This window comes from Lissotriton vulgaris, chromosome 3_1, assembly GCF_964263255.1.
Source record: "Lissotriton vulgaris chromosome 3_1, aLisVul1.2, whole genome shotgun sequence".
NCBI lineage: Eukaryota > Metazoa > Chordata > Amphibia > Caudata > Salamandridae > Lissotriton > Lissotriton vulgaris.
Window position 1 is genome coordinate 1,840,692,377 of NC_141689.1, and position 12,879 is coordinate 1,840,705,255.

Sequence of the window (12,879 nt, forward strand, 5' to 3'; positions counted from 1 at the left end):
CCTAAGGAAAGGGTTGGAAAGAATCCAAGTTCCCTCCCAAGGGAGGGGTCGGATAGTGGGGAGGATACTCCCATGTCCTTTGTCCAGTTTCACGCCCGAACAGAAGCCAATAGTTTCCTGAGCTGGTTTGAACTGGACTATGCAAAGAGGGCACCAAATGTGCCCTTCAAGCAGACTTAGTGGCGCTGGCAAGCATTCCCACTCGGCCCCAATACACTAAACCCTGTCTGGGAGGTGGTCACACCTCAATGCGACATCATACCTAATGTTCTGCCTTCCCCTTCTTGAGCTTGGCTCAGTAGCAGGAGGGCAGAGTTGTGTCTCTGGTCGGCACTGCCATGTTGTGCTGTCCGGGTCTAGAAGACTGGTACCGGGAGCACTGAGGCCCTCCCGGAGGAACTTTACAGTGCATACACTGTTTACGGTGTGGTGGTATGTTTCCAACATGTTTGATTCCAAATATGACAGGGACCATTACAGGCAGTTTAGAGATGGTCATTGCATAATGATGCATCGCCACTCGAAATGGCTGAGGCACTTACAACACGGGAGAATGGACTCCAAAGGTTATAGGTGTGTCCTGCTCATGCAGGGGCACCCTCACACTTAGAACCAAGTACACTGCCTTCAGGATTGAAAGGCCTGCTTTAGGGGTGACTTATTGGTTTTAAGTGCAGTGACCTTATATATAGGGAAACCTATATCTTTCGTAAGTGGTGCTGGCACCAACTTACACAGGCAGCAATGGCAGGCCTGTAGTTACAGCTTAAGTGATCCCCCATGGGTGGCATAATGCATGCTTCAGCCCATGGGGGACCCATGGTGTACCTATGCCCTGTGTACCTCCGTTTATATCAAAAAGAGGGAGGCAAGATAGTCGATCATTTGATCAACGGACACAATTTACCACTCAGAGTGGTGGAAGGTCCAGTAACAGCTTGTGTCCGTATCTAACACTGGGGATACAAAAGGGGTTTGCTGAACTGTTCCTATGGTGAGATAGGGAAGATTTAACTGGCGTGACCAAAGGTGTTAGAGTAACACCCTGGGGCATCCATTTTGTTGGATGTAGTTGCCTCACACACCCAGAAGGGTGTCATGCTTCATCATAGGCGGTTGCTCCTCGTCGGGGAGGCGGTGCAATCCCCGACGGGCTCACCTCAAAGAGGGGCTCTTTGGTGGAGATCTTTTAATCCAACAGCCTTATGGTGAGGTGGGGGTGTGTGGGCAGGACGGGGTGTAATTGTGTGAGGGATATTAAAATGTAGCAAGGGGTACCGGAATTCACTTTATTCTGGGGGTCCCCTGGCTGCTATTAAAACGTAGGGTTAGCTCACTAGGTGTCAACAGGTTAGGTCGGGTGACCCTAGATGAGACTAAAAGTGAAGATGGTCGACATGTTTCTCGCTGTGGGTATAGTCACCCGCGATTCATCAGGACCTTAACAAAGTGAGGGGAAACATGCTAGTGTCATGTGTGTGGTGTATGTTACCTCTGTGGGTTCTCCTATGCCTACTGGTCAAGGACTATATGCCACATGAGGGGTCGGCGGGACAAAACATCAGGGATGAGCCCAAGGGTTTAGCTCTAATCGCCTGTGTCCGCGTTGTCAGACCTACCCTTCTCCGCCGAGCTCGAGTAGATTGATCAATAAGTCACCCCTAAAGCAGGCCTTTCAATCCTGAAGGCAGTGTACTTGGTTCTAAGATTGATCTACTCGAGCTCGGCGGAGAAGGGTAGGTGTGACAACGCGGACACAGGCGATTAGAGCTAAACCCTTGGGCTCATCCCTGATGTTTTGTCCCGCCGACCCCTCATGTGGCATATAGTCCTTGACCAGTAGGCATAGGAGAACCCACAGAGGTAACATACACCACACACATGACACTAGCATGTTTCCCCTCACTTTGTTAAGGTCCTGATGAATCGCGGGTGACTATACCCACAGCGAGAAACATGTCGACCATCTTCACTTTTAGTCTCATCTAGGGTCACCCGACCTAACCTGTTGACACCTAGTGAGCTAACCCCACGTTTTAATAGCAGCCAGGGGACCCCCAGAATAAAGTGAATTCCGGTACCCCTTGCTACATTTTAATATCCCTCACACAATTACACCCCGTCCTGCCCACACACCCCCACCTCACCATAAGGCTGTTGGATTAAAAGATCTCCGCCAAAGAGCCCCTCTTTGAGGTGAGCCCGTCGGGGATTGCACCGCCTCCCCGACGAGGAGCAACCGCCTATGATGAAGCATGACACCCTTCTGGGTGTGTGAGGCAACTACATCCAACAAAATGGATGCCCCAGGGTGTTACTCTAACACCTTTGGTCACACCAGTTAAATCTTCCCTATCTCACCATAGGAACAGTTCAGCAAACCCCTTTTGTATCCCCTGTGTACCTCCGTGCCATATACTAGAGACTGATAAGGGCACACCAGTGTCCATATTAATTTAGGAGAGAAAGCACAGAGACTGGGGTCCTGGTTAGCAGGATCCCAGTCAGACTAGTCAGAAACATAAAAGCATCAGTCAAAAAGTGGGGGTTACCATAACAGCAGATCCTACTTTCCTACACTACCCCATAGAGTTGTCAGTACGAGTGTATTCCACCCTCAAGGTCAGCAGTTATGATTTCTCATCTTTTGCTAATCCAGAGTTCCAGCACAGAAGTTTCTGGTTGCAAATCCATTCACATCTTGGTCTCAAAGAGTACATGATTGTTATTTCAATGGTTAGGCTGAATCCTCGAACATTCCACTTTAGGGCTTTTCAGGTTAAGAAAAACAACTCAGTCAGTACCAGGTTGGCATCAATCACTCAATGTGCATCTACACACAGGATCTCCCGAGGACGTTTGGCTATAGGCTCCATTCACATGGTCTCTGCATGGCTTCCAGGAACATTAACAGTTCAGAAGCAAAATGGGAAGTCAAGTACACCTTTCCTGTGAGCAGACCTTGTATTCTCATATCATATTAATGAATGTATGAAGAATATGAGTAACCCTGCAATTGGCTATGGGCAAACATTTAAACATCTGAGATTTCAAACTTTTAATACAGTCTTTTCATATTTGAAGATCTGTATCATGGTTTATTGAGTAGGCTATTAAAGCCCCCTTCCAAAATAAATAAAGGGTCCAGGGTGCACCTCATTCAGTCCTCAGCTCTCAACCTCAACTCAGCAACGAAATCCCTATTACCTTCATAATTCTCAACCGGATGAGGAACTGGAATCCACACCACTTTCCAACATTGTTAGTTTTACGGACACATAGGTTTATCAGACCCGCTCTATTGGGTTTTTACAGTACTTTTTGTCAGTTGGGGAAATATAGATCAAGAATAAACGCTGGAAGAAAAATAACTTAGTACAGTAACTTCATATCTTTTTAAGACAATTACAACCATGTGGTTGGCGAACTTTAAATCAGTTGGGATTTTAACACAGGTACCCCAATTATTGGGAGGAAACAAAGCAAGGCGGACGATCAATGTTTTCAAAGGCACCTACTGGTTCTCTGACAAACATGTCAAAATTAATGTTACCTAGTCACCATCCATTTTTCTTCTTCTGTAACTGGGCATTTGAGTCTGGGCATGGACATGTCAGGCTGTATTGCCCAGTCAGAGATTTTCCTTTGCACTGTGCCGCTGTGCCAGGGCAATTTGAATATGCTTGGGTTTTTTGATTGCTGTGCCTGTCTTTATGCCTGTCGGTGGGCACTTGAGGCTGTGCTGAAATATATATTGCTGTGTCTTGGCACTGAAGCCAATCAGTGGTTGTACCTACACATTTGGAGCTGTAGGCGGACAGCCAAGGTTGTGCCTCGATATTCTCTTAGCTGTGTCAAGGGATTTGAGCCTGTGCCAGAGCATCTGAGACAAATTACTCTTTTTAGACTATAATTGTGAATATGAGTTTGTATTTCTGCATATACAGCACATGCATCAATATAGGCTTTTGCGATTCCTTAATTGCGATTATTAAGGAATCTCAGTTAAGGAATTTCAAAAGCCTTTGCATGTAGGAATCGCTATAAAATTATCGATTCCCAAACATTCCTTAATTGCGACTTTACGAATTGTGAGCCGCAATTAAGGAATGCCTTCCCATTCATTCCTATGGGCCTACCTGCTTACCGGCCCATAGGAATGAATGGGAAAATGCATGCGCAATTTGCAAGTACCAATAGGTAACCGCAAATTGCGCATGTAATTTCCAGGGGCAAAAGTGTCAGAAGGACACCCTGTTGCACCCCTGAAATTGATCTGTGCACACATGTTGCGCACACATATGCCCCAAGGGTATGTGTGTGTGTAACCTACAACTTTGAAAAATGCACTTTAGTTTTTGCAAATTACCATCAAGTACAAATTGATTGTAATTTGCGCCCCCTATCATCAAAATCGCTATTTGTGATTCCATCATGCATTGCATTTAAGGAATCGCTATTTGCAATTCCTTAAATGCAAACGCAATTTAAGAAATCTCAATATTTCGCGATTTTTTGAATTGCCAGAGGCTGACAGGTTGATGCATAGCAGAAGCCCTTTTTGCGCACGCAAATATGGTTACTGCACGTGCCTGATAGTCATTGTATCTAGAAATAGATGGCTGCAGCTGGGTATCTGAAAGCTGCATCTAGTCCATAACATAGCAACACTCATGTGTTATATTATTTGTAACTATAATAGCCATGTAACTGTTTTAATTATCGTTTATTTATTTTTCATAATATTGCACTTACTGTAGGAGTTTCACTTCAGTAATGCCACGCCCTGTGATGCCATCAGAGTCAAAGTCAGATGGTGTAATTTCTTTGGTGATATTTAAGCAACTCTAAATATTGGGCACAGCCTTTGTGCATGAGCATCACGCCTTGTTACTTCTCTTTTTATTACAACATCTCCTCTGCATTAGCAGGTGTTGCCAGTGAGACCTATAATAGCCATGCTGGTGACTGTGGGTGGTGGACGCTGATGTTCTACAGTTGAAACCAGTTGCCATGGCACTAATGACATTCACCATTACCTGGGTGTGGAGTGGCAAGTTATAATGGGAGCTTCACGTGCACATTTCCCTGCATTTTGTTCTCTATTTATGAGCACATGGTGTTCTAAAATGTAGTTCTTCTGCATAAACAACAGCATTAACTTCATTATTTTCATGCTCCAAAAGGCAAAAGGCACAGTTGCTTACACGGTCTGTGAGCGGTGTTTACCTGAGCATGGGAAGTGTCTGATGCTGTTACATTTTATGTGCAAATGCGTATAAAGTTGATCACATTGAGAAACCAGGGTCAGGATGGCCTATAGGGCAATTTGGTAATGCCCGATGGACTGGTCTGACAGGTCTATGTATAGGCCGTTTTTCTGTCTGTTTGTGCACCTGTTATATAGGCTGGTGTGCCGATTTTTATTGTTGATTTCCCTGATATTACCACTAACATTTCCTGCAGCAAGCACAAAATGCTTACCATTTTTTTCGATCTGTTTATTAAAGTTTTGAACATATATAGAAAACAAGCATTTGCAATGCAATAGGTCTCGCATTTGCGAGAGTGTAAGCTATTGGCATTGTAAATGGCAATACCTTTTATTTGTTTTAAAAACCAAAACATAAATAAAGACATTGTAATTTACAATGCGAATAGCTCAAACTCGCGTAAATGCGAGACCTATTGCATTGCAAATGCTTATTTTTGTTTGCCTCTCCCTCTCCTCTTTATTGTTCTCTGTCTGTTTGTTTCTTTTTGTATTGTTCTTTCACTCTCTGGCTTTTCCTATCGGCCTTTTTTGCTGTCTCTCAAAGGGAACCTATTATCTTCTCTCGCGCTCTTTCTCTGTGTCTCGATTCTTAGCCTCTCTCACGTCCTCTCATCTGTATTTCTGTCTCTGGCCTTTGCTTGCAGTCTTTGTGTGTGTCTCTTTTCTCCCCTCTCTCCCTATAATTAAACACACCTCATAAATAGCTGCATAGTTTGCAACTTGTACTCATTTAGAGATGGCGGCATTTATAAAAAAAATTGGTTGTAAATGTGCTGTAATACAATAATTACACTTTTTTTTTTTTTTTAAAATTTTTATTTTTGGTGCAAAACAAAGATAATAGGTACATTGTCATCCATCGCAGTTCCATACATAAGTTACTAGGTGAGTGAGGTGAGACAGTATTCACAAAGGCAAAACTTATAACATCCACAGTAGTATATAGCATTGCGAGTTTCGTCGACGATGCGATGAATAGGAATATACTTGTGTCGAAAAAATACAGTTTGCAATTTTGTGTTTTGTTGGCTACTATCCGTCTGAGTCTTGCCGTTCGCACCTTGCAATAAACATAAAACAGTAAAAACAGCGCACTTTAGTCCGGCACGAACTTGAAGTAGTAGCTTTCGGCACTCGAAGCACAGTCCATCTGTAAAGAGAGCAGTGTATTGTTGCATAGCCCCCTAGTTCCCACTCCCTCCCATGCCACCTCCCACGGCTGCACCCACCCACCTCCGTTGCGCTCGCCCTATTCATCTAGTTACAACCCAATCAACGCTCCTCGTCACTCTCTGACCCTCCGTCATCATCCTCCTCCAATGGTTCGCAGATATCCCCCCTGTATGCGTTCCAGGATTGCCACACCCCGTTCCATTTACGTGGGTTACCCCTCAATTTGTACACCGCCCTTTCAGTCAACATGAGCATGTCCATGTTGCGGAGCCATTGGGGTAGCGTGGGGAGATCGGCCGACCCCCACTTCTGTGCTATGTCCCGTTTCGCTGTTACCATCCCCACTGTGACCCAGGTTCTTGCATGAAAGGTGAGGTCAGTCGGCTCCCAGATGTTTAGCAGACAGAGCCGTGAGTCTAGGGTGAGGGTGGTATGAAGAGCTTGGGCCATCGTGCGTATTACCCGTTGCCAGTAGCCGACCAACAATGGACATTCCCACACCGTGTGTATGAAGGTCCCCTCTGCCCCGCAGCCCCTAAGGCAATATGGATGATCCGCCCTGTGCAGTTTGTGAAGTAATGTACGGGTGTAGTAGATTCTGTGAAGAAATTTTAGCTGCACTAGGCGAAATTTAGATGATATGCCTGCTTCACGGGGGGATGCCATGGCTGCGTTCCAGTCATTGTCATCCAGGTCACCCACTTCCGCCATCCATTTGTCCTTCAGTTTCCCCAGTGGATCAGGCACATTGTTAATCAGCTTGCGATATGTCAGCGATGTCGCCCCTTCTTGCATGAAGTCAGTAAGTAGCCGATCCTCCAGAGGGGAGGATTCGGGTAGGGGTGCGTCTGGTGAGATCGCTGCCTGTAGTGCGTGTCGGACCTGGATGTATCTGTAGAGCTCTGTGTTCCCCAACTCATATTGGTCCTGCAAAGTGGCAAATGAGATCACTCCTTCCCTCGTCCACATGTCCCCCACCGTGGAGATGCCGATGCTGTCCCATTGTGCGAAGCCCTTGGAGCGCCGCAAATGGCCCAACGCCTTTGTGTCCCACAGGGGGGTAAGTTTCGTTATGACGCCATCCCACTTCAACTTCACCTGCGCCTTGTACCATATACGGACCGTGTGTTTCGTAGGCCCCGTGAGTTTTGCCGCCACTCCACGGTGATACAGTGGGGCCAATAAGGTGTTGGCACCCAGTTGTGCCCTGTCGGCCTTGTACGCTGGGTCTTCCTGCGGGGCATGTATCCATTGGTTAAGGATTTTGAGTTGGGCCGCCCAGTAGTACAACTGTACATTCGGGAGGGCGATGCCCCCGTCGTACCACCCCCTGTTCAGTTTAGTGTGGGAGATGCGGGCTGGCTGGTTGCCCCATAACAGGCCCGAGATGTGTGCCGTTATTTTCTGGAGGTAGCCATACGGCACCAGATACGGGGCGTTCTCCAGCACATATAGGAAGCGCGGCAGAGCCATCATTTTAAATAGTGCTGCACGGCCAAGGAGTGTTAGGGGGGGATCCTTCCAATGCCGCACGTCTCCTCGGAGACGAGCTAAGGGGGGTAGTAGGTTGAGGCGTGAGAAATCTGCCTCGTTACGGGTGATATGGATCCCCAGGTATTTAAATGACGTGTGGGCCAGTTCCAGTGGGCAGGAATCCGGGAGAGGCGGGAGTGGGCCTCGCAGTTCAAAAATGGTGGACTTAGCCCAGTTGATGGTGTAACCCGAGATTCGCCCATGAGCCGTACAAAGAGCCAGGAGGTTAGGGAGACTCTCTTCCAGATCTGTGAGATAGATCAGCATGTCGTCTGCGTAGAGGGACACTCTGTCCTCCCACAACGGGGTCCATTGTATCCCTTTCAGGAGCTGGGTGGTACGAATTGTAACCGCCAGTGGTTCTAAAACTAAGGCGAAGAGCAGGGGTGAAAGCGGGCAGCCCTGTCGAGTGCCTCTGCCTAGGGGGAAGGTGTTTGAAATATGGCCGTTGGCCGTCACCTGCGCCACCGGGTCCTTGTACAGCATTCGTATCCAGGAAAGGAACACCGGGCCAAAACCCATACGCGTGAGTACTGCAAAGAGGTAGCTCCATTCCACCATATCAAACGCCATCTTGGCGTCCAAGGAGAGGATGGCAGCCGGTTCTTGCAGTAGTGGAACTCGCGCCAACACGCCATGCACCCTGCGGAGATTTAAAGCAGTGCTGCGGTGCGGCATGAATCCGGACTGGTCCGGGTGGATCAGGTGTGACAGAGTTGGCAAGATCCTGTTCGCCAACACTTTGGCAATAATTTTGGCCTCCGGGTTCAAAAGGGAGATCGGCCTATATGAGGTGCATTCGTTGGGGGGCTTACCTGGCTTCGGTATCGCCACAATAGTAGCCATCCGCTGATCGAGCGGCAGCGTTCCCTGTGTTCTAGACTCCTCGTACATATTGAGTAGGGGTGTGCTTAAGGATTCGGCCATGACTTTCAACCACTCAATGGGTATCCCGCTGGGGCCCATCGCTTTGCCTGGATGAAGGGCGCCTATGGCCATCTGGATCTCCTCCACCGTGAGAGGTGCGTCTATGTCCTCGGACATCTCAGGTGTCAGCTCTGGCAAGGGAACATGGTCAAGGGCAGTCTGCACCTCCCCCTCCTCTACCACTATCTCTGGGGTGTAGACTGAGGCGAAATAATCGGCGAGGACGTTTACTATCTCATCGGGGCGGGTGTGGTTGTTGCCCTGTGGGTCCACAATCTGCAAGATATTCTTCCCCCCCCCCTGTCTTTTGTCTAACCATGCCAGCAGTTTACTGGCCTTGTCTCCAATATCGTATACCCTGTGCTGTGTAGCCGCAATGTCCGACATCGTGACCCTTCGCATGTGATCTGTGAGGCGGTGCTGGTGGATCTGGAGTTCGTGAAGCGTGTCGTCAGAGGGGTTCGCCATATGGGCAGTGTTGGCCCGTTCTAGGCCTAGTTCTATCTCGAGGGCCTCCCGCCTGTGCGTCTTTTTGTGATTCGCTATCACTGCTATGGCCTGACCCCGGAACACTGTTTTATACGCCTCCCACAGTATGGAGGGGGAGGCCACCGAGGATTGGTTTTCTTCGAAGTACTGTTGGGTTACCTTCTTAAGATCCTTGTTAATTCGGGGCACTTGGAGGTAGCCCGAGAAAATCGGGAATAATCTGCGCCGCGCCATAGTCGAAGTGGTGAGTGTCAATGTGAGTGGCGAGTGATCGGAGACCCCCCGTGGTAATATCTCGGCTTCGGCTATCGTAAGGCGTCCATTAATCAAAGTGAAGATGTAGTCTATCCTGGACAGGCTATTGTGTGTGGCCGAGTAGTATGTGTATTGTTGCTGAGTAGGGTGCAGAGCGCGCCATACATCTACCAACCCCTGTGCAGTCAAGAATGTCTGGAGCCTGTTGGGCCCACCTGCGTGCGCACGTGGGGGAAAGCGGTCTTCTGAGTTTGTGAGTGCCATGTTGAAATCCCCACCTAGTAGTAGTTCCCCATCAGGGAGTGTTAGCAGGAATTTGCCCAGATCCGGCAAGGCCTCAGAGTGTAGAGCTGGTGGGATATAAACAGAGACTATATTAAAGAGCTTCCCCTCCCACTGGCCATGCACTGCCGCGAATCTGCCATGGTCATCCGTCGCTGTAGACTTGACGATGAACTTGGAAGATTTTTTCTGCAGGATGCCAGTACCACGGGACCCCGAGGTGAACTCCGCATGCACTACCATATGATAGCCTCTCCTATCCAGGGCCTTCGTGGCCGCTCCCGACAAGTGTGTCTCCTGCAGGAGAATGAGAGCCGGGCCCCGTCTCCTTATCCCCTGTAGCACTAGCCCTCGCTTGATCTTATCCCCCAGGCCCCTCACGTTCCAGGACATGACAATCAGTGAGTTCTCCGTGGTTGGGCTATCTGTTGCAGCCATTGCTAGACTCCCAATCAGACCCCCCTGCAATAATTACACTTTTAACGCTATTTTGGGTTTAAAAGTGATGTGGTGTTACAGCATTTTAAATGTGGTAATGCTACACTAAATATGGGATGGCTGTGCCCATAAACACCTGCACAAATGGTGCAGACTCTGCGTTTACAAATGCTGTACCGGTGTGGCCGCAAGTGATTCTTATTCAAAAATAAAATGTGGGTAATTTAGCAAGAATCGCTATATGAGACTATTTACGTCACCCTCCATCCTCCCCATCTCCTTGTGGGGTTCTGTCCTAAAAGTACAGCTGGATAATCTGCCTTCCGTGAACCCATTTCCAGATATCAGACACCTCTCTGCAGTTTAGTTTTTTTGTATGATTCTGTAACTGGCTTAGCCTGTTTCTAGACACCCCCACTTTTGTAGAAGCAAGGGAACCAGGGCACACGGTGATAACATGGCTTGCATAGGATCAAACAGTTTATGTGGAAGACGGAAACGTCCTACCTGAAGCTGATAACTAAGCCAGCTTTTCTTTTATGGTTCGGCCCACAAGTGGACTTTCAACACCCAGACCTTTGCCCAGATGGGGACCTCCACCTCAAGTTACCTACACAGCCGGGTGGCAACTATTTGATGATGCTTTCAGCAGCGCTGGGAGCCTGTGACTGTGTCCTTGTACTCCCCCTTTGCAAATCATTACAACTTGCACCACTACTTTGCAATTGGTCGCTCTTCTTGGATATTGTAAACATAAATCAAGCGACATTTTGTCAATAAGCATTGTGAAAGCTAATAGGCCGCACCCCCGAGAGTTGTTGGAGTTATCGATGTTTTTAACCATGTTATATGTGCAGCATGGCTGAAAGTAAAAAAAAAAAAAATTCTGATGAAACGGCCAACGCTGGCCACGTTATGGCGTTTTAAAAAAAAAATTGCTGGGGGCAGTGCAGAAAACAACGGAATGAGGGCTGTGGGGGGCAACACGGATAAAGACAAAGTGCTTGTGGCAAAAAGAACAGAGGCAGGGCAGGTGGGGGCAACACGGACAACAGAGGGAGGGTGAGTGGCGGCAACACAGGCAATAGAGGGACGGCAGGTGCAAATAGAGGGTGGAAGGGAGAGCAAAATAACAGGACAGGATGGGTTGTCGCTCTCACACACGCACCCTCGAACACAACCGCGCGGGCACACCCTCACCCACCCACCACATGGGCAAGTAACCCAGGAAATGAGATGGTGACATTCAAGAGAGGAGCAGAAAGGCGAGCAGCACTTAGTCTGGCTCAGCATGCATAGCAGGAAACTCCCAGATCCACGCAGCCCTCGTGGCCACAGAGATATGTCAGAGGTGCCACCCACTTCCACGCAGCTCTTGTCAGTACTTAATTTGAGCCGGTGGTGGCTGGTGGGCGCCACCAGCACTCATTTTTGGGGACCGGCACGTATTATTTTGCATTAACATTTTAGCAGAGGGAAGAAAAAAACCCTGACAGATGGAGGAAGAGAATGACGGAAACACCGTTACAAAGGAAGAAAGTAAGGAACCGCATGAGTGAAGGGGAAGGGGGTGCCTGATAATGTATTGAAGAGGCATGAGGGGGATTGAAGACTGAGATTAATTGGCACCGGCCGCGGGGCTCTGAGCAGAGACCTGGGCATCAGCACTCATTCGTTTACAAGTTAAGCACTGACCTTTTGAGGTTCTGTGAAATCCTGACTTGTCTCGTGAGGTCATGGTTCCGTCACGATTTTGGTGATGCTGTACCGTATTTAGTGAGTGCGGCTAATATAGAGTGAATTCGTCAGGTTAACTAGCGAGTTCATTACGTATTCACAGACTTCGATTTCGAACATGGGTTCCAATTTGTTTGTGACTCCATTTTGTGTTGCCATCACGTAGGGCCGTGGGCCCGTGGAGATAACTGAACGAACGAAGTTGCATGAGCTTCGCTGTTCATAGACTTATTAACTAGGCCTTTTCTTGACTTTAAGGTGCATTGTAAGAAACTGTCCCCCTTCATCTGAAACTGACCTCGCTAAGCCAATTTCCTTGGTTGATTGTTGTCTGAGATTACGAACCAAGGTTCAGGACATCGTTAACTTTTAGGTTCCTTAAACATGCTTTATCTTGCTCGTTATCTGTCATTGTTTCCTTTCCTATGCTCTTTCATTACATGCATTGTGCTTTCAATTAAGGGTTTGTGCGGCTTGTAGAGATTGGATTTGGGACATTCCTAATAATTAACTTGTGGGTTGGGGCAATGTAAACTGAGAGTTTTTGCTATGTGATACTTTGTTTGAGAATGTACCTTATTGGTTAGAATTTTGCGCAATGGGTGTGTACTCGTATTGTGAATTTTGGCAGAAAAAGGGATGTCTTGCCTTACAAAATGGAACAGTTTCTTGAGTTGTATACCGTGTTGTATTGCTGCGATTACTGTTACTAGCTGCAGCTAATAAATTTGGTCTCTGACGCCACCCAGAAGTATTCTGTGTCTCTGTAT